The following is a 5,204-nucleotide window of genomic DNA, read 5'->3' as shown; positions in this document are numbered from 1 at the left end:
CTATATACTTAATTTTGTCGACGTTTTTCGTGTCAACTTTCTCCTTGTTTTCCTGCACCACTGGCTTCATTTTGCTGCTAATGAATGAACTGTGTTTTTTTGTGTTAGTTTTGGTTGTGAATGAAGTACTGAATTTTTTTTTCATTTAGTGAGGCTGAGGATTGTAGAGGGTTTGATTGTATATATATAGTTTTTGTGTTGATTAAATGTTGTGGAAGGTGCTGGAAAAGCTAGAAGGTTCTGCTGGCAACCTTATGTGGACATTTCTGGAAAGGACTCTGGCTATTTTTGAAACTTTTGGCTAAAAAGAAAAGGGTAGATTTTTGTAGAAACTTCCATCTTTTGGATAATTTGTGGGACGCAGGTCTTTTTCCAGTCACTTCTGTAATTTTTAACCTGGAAATGATGCTGGAGGGATCTTTTTTAAATTATTTTTTATATTTTAATCTTGTTAAAAAAAATTTAGGAGAATAATCTTGAGTTAGAATTTTCAAACATATTTGTCAGAATTTTGAAACTAAAAATTCTGACCATCACTAAATTTTTAGTCACAATATAAAAATTTAGTGGTCGGTCAGAATTTTATGGTCAATTGCACCAAAAATATGACAATCGTTACATTTTTGCGAGAATCACCATACCTTATAAAATTATAGCAACCGTCAAAATTTTGCCGAATCGCCATAAGAATTGGCCAAGAATTTCTGACCAACATACTTTAGAATTTTAATTAGAGACTATTTTCCTAAAAAATTTCGTACTGAGATCAAAATTTAAACAAGGCAAGTACATGTGCAGGCCTTAAACTTGTCCATTTATTTCATCTGGACACTTCAACTTGTGATAGTACCTATTGAACACTTATACTTGAGCTAATCTATATCTATTGAGCACATTTTTGGCAGCCCGCTATAATATATGAGCGAGTGATTCTCACGCACAGTTGACTTGGCAAAAACGAATGATAAAATGACACATGGCAATAATTATAATAAACTAAAATAAATACTTCTTCCCCTCCATTGTCTTCTTCGTCTGACCCATGGTCACCGAACCCCAAAAAATATTGAATACATGCTGATTTCGTCGGAGTCTTCCATCTATAGCTCGTCTAGAGTACGTTTTCTTCGTTCGAAGGCGAAGATCATCAAACAAGAAGGCAATTGAATAATTGAATTGATATAAAAAAGTTGCTTACGATATTGTTTTCTCTCAAAAAGCTTCTCTCTTTTGAGTTTGTGGCTAAGCAAGGAGGAATATTATGCAAGATTTGCTTGGTTCTCTGTTTTGCTAGATTTCTTTGAATTTTAATGGCAGAATAAATGAAAGTTGTGCCATTGTTTATGCTTAAATGAGGTTCTTCAGTTGAGGTAGTTTATTAGTGATTTTGATCTTGCAAGAATAATGATTCTAAAAAATGGATTTTAATTGTTTAGGTACCGATGAGTTTGAATGTAACATGGATTTAAAAATGAAGAAGACAACAATGTAAAGAGGACTAAAACGTAGAAACCATGAATTTTGTGAAAAAACAGAGGGCATTGGAACACCCTTCTTGAGGAGGAGAAAGAGCAACAATGAATTATGTGGAAAAGAAAAGGAGAAAAACGCAAAAGAGGATGGACCACCCATTTTTGAGACACCAAACGCGCTCAAAGAGAGTGAAGAATGCATGCTTTGCCAAGTCAGCAAATTATGCTCAATAGATACCGATTGGCTCAAAGTATAAGTGTCCAATAGGTATTATCCCAAGTTTAAGTACCTAAATGAAATAAATGGACAAGTTTAAGGGTTTACACATGTATTTGGCCTTTAAACAATAATACCAAATGATTCCATTTGTGTCATTCTCCCAGAATTTTGTGGTGAATTGCACCAAAAATATGCAATCACCAATTCCAACTCTAGAACAAAGTTTTGTGGTTCTTGGTTTCTTTCATACAGTACTTTTGAAGAGTATTTGCTTTCTACAGGGAATTTTTTATGCTACGAAGAGTAGTATAAAAAATTATTTTCTTAAAAAATATTTTTTATTTTATAAATAAATATTAGAAAATATTTTTCGAAAAAAGTTTTTTATTCATCAACCAAACAAGATAAAATAAGTGATAAAATCACTCATTTTTCAGAAAAATATTTTTCATGGATAACATTTTCCATGGGAAATATTTTCCTACATACCAAACGCACCCTTAAAGCACAACAATTTGGAATCAGGGGCGGAGCTAGCCCATGAGTTACGGGTTCGGGCGAACCCAGTAGTTTTAGTCCAAACCCTGTATTTGTCTTATGAAATTCATTAAATATGTGCTAATTATTGATTCAGAACCCAATAACTTAAAAGAATTAGAATCCGAACTTATATCCTTCAAATCCCTGCTCCGCCTATGTTTGGAATATCTAAACCTTAACTTGCTTCTAACCCTCTTCTATATTGTAGCAGTATAATCATAATAGTAAAATACGAATCTGAGGGGTAATTTTGATCTAATATTACTCATGTAGTTAAAAAAATCTTATTTTTCGTTCTTGATTTCTAACGGAGTTTCGATCTAAGTGTAACTTTAAATTATAATTACTCTGCCACTTTTTATTTAGCTTTGTTCTCATAGCAGATTTATCATTATTAATATTCTGATTCCACATAGCTAGTAGCTTATTTGGCCAAGTTTTTTTAAGCCAAAGTATTTTTTTTGGCCAAAAGTATCTTTTCCAAAATTAAGATATTTGGCCAAGCTTTTAGAAAAAAAAAATGATTTCGAGTAAAAGTAGAAGTAGTTTTTGAGAAAGCAAATAAATAATTTCTCCAAATTTTGATAAAAATATACACTTATAAGCACTTTTTATAAGTTTGATCAAACACTAGTTGATGTTCAAGCCTATATAAAATAGAAAATGAAATAAAGAAAATTTCAAGAATAAATAGAGTCAACGGTACGACGCACTACCTACACGCGAATTAGCTTCAAGGTTGTGCAGTCTCAATTTCACTGCAAATTTTGCGAATGAATGCTGGACTGGGCCACCTAGAATAGCGTGAGCCTCATGCGGGGAGACTCACACATACGATTTTTAGGGGGATCGGGTCGAAAAACCGGCCAGTGCCCACCCGACTAGAGGGACTAAGAAATTAGTTGAGTACAAAAAAAAGTATATTTTAAATTAAGTAGCCATAAATTATTTATCGCCAAAAATATTTTTTAAGTAAAACACTTCTCAATATAAGCTGATGTTAAAAATTTAACCATACAGGCTATTGTAGGGCACGTGAAGGCACACCATTGTACATGAGTTCGCCACTGTCTGACTAGTGCACCGCAACACTTTTAAGAGAAACGGTGCCTGACTGTAATTTTTAGTGTTTGTTTGTTTCTATATGGTCTTAGGAGGGGTGAGGGAGCAGCGTGAACCCCCACCATTGTACATGGTTGGCACTGGCTCTCTAGCTTTAAGGTTAATTAACTGATTTTTGTACGCTAATTATCTGGGGCGGAGTTAGAAGGCAAGATACGAGTTCCGCGAACCTAATAGTTTTACTTCAAATCCTATAACATATAATATTATTATCTTAAAATTAATTAGAAGCAGGGGCATATGTAGGTTAAGGGGTATGGATTCACGTGAACCTATACTATTTTTTTTAAATCATATATAATAATGTTATATTTTTTTTAAAATTACCTAAGTATATGTGCGTGCAGCCATACTTAAGGACTCCTATAGTATACTAATAATTATTTAGTGCACCTCTATAAGTGAAAATGGCGGTTCAAATTCCACTTCAGCCGGTCTTGTTTTTGGTGTGGAGAGTGTGTGTGTCTGTATATATATGTGTGTGCGTGTGTGTAAATCAGTAAAATTTCATAAAGAAATAATTTTGAACCTATAATAGCAAAAGTATAGTGGGTTCATGGTAAGAGACTAAAGTTAAACTCGTCAAATGAAAATTCTAGATCCGCCTATTTATAATAATGCTCCCATCTGCTTGAAATCCTGGATCCGTCTTTGATTAGAAGGACCAACAAAGTTTAAATTTTGGCTCCGTCTCTACAAATTATGATGATCATACTCAGCTGCTATTTTCTTGTTTTTTTTTAAAAGGGTGACTGAACAGATTTTTAATTGCCTTTCGAATTTTGAGCATGCATGCATGAACCTTGGGAAGTGGATATAGGCTGATCCATATCTTAATTAATTACAGTATCTGAAAGGATTTTTCACCATTAAACGGTGAATCACCACTATATATAGAAGTGTCATGTTTTTTCTCATTTGTGTCAAATTAATATTAACCTCTAAAGTTTTCTACAAATTAAATATTATACTATGGCAAGAAATCTTCCTAACTTGAAGTTGAAGAGCGTTGTTTCTGATAGTGATAGCAGCGATAATGAGGACACTGGAAAAAACTTAGACCTTCCCTTAGAAAAACTGAACCTTGGCCCAAAAAAGAAACTTCTTGTGCTTAATCTTGGTGGTCTGTTGGTTGATAGGGTGCATCGTCGAAACGAGTCCGCTGTTCGACGTTACACCCCTGATCTTGTTCACGGGAATTTCTTAGGTTTGTATGTGCAGGGGCAAAGCCAGAATGTCGCCTACGGGTTTTAACCCTATATTTGTCTTTAAAAAATTGTAGGATCAAGATCAATGTATTGAGAGCGATTATTCAACTCTGGAGAAGAAGAATAAGCCCATATTCCTGAAACAGCTGAAAAAAATATGGGAAAACAAGTATAATCCATCTTTACGTGGTGGAAGATTTTCAGAATCCAACACTCTTAATGATTGATGATGAACCCCACACCGCTCTTTTAAACCCCGTAAGTTTTGCGATTCATTAACAATAAAATTGTATCGGTATGACGTATAGGTCATGAGTTCAAGACGTGGACACCTTCTCGGGATGCTACCATTCGCTACATCCGGCGTGAACACGCGATGTCTTATGCACCGGGCTGTCTTTTTAGTAGAACAGGAGAAATCTTATCTATTTCGATTGTAAGACTAATTGTTAGTTCTCGTTTAATTTGCAGCCTAATACAGCGGTTTTTCCTCATGCTTACAAAGTTAGAGATGGCAGAGACACATTTCTTGGTAACAAATATATTCTACTACTCCTTTAATTAATCACTGACCGGAGTTTAACTTAATTCTATATACACTTATGGTGTCAAAGAATTATTTTATTATTAGGCTACATATAT

The sequence above is a fragment of the Nicotiana attenuata genome, chromosome 5, assembly GCF_001879085.1.
Source record: "Nicotiana attenuata strain UT chromosome 5, NIATTr2, whole genome shotgun sequence".
NCBI classification, from domain to species: domain Eukaryota; kingdom Viridiplantae; phylum Streptophyta; class Magnoliopsida; order Solanales; family Solanaceae; genus Nicotiana; species Nicotiana attenuata.
The sequence above is the reverse complement of the archived record's forward strand: the minus strand, read 5'-3'. Positions refer to the sequence as shown.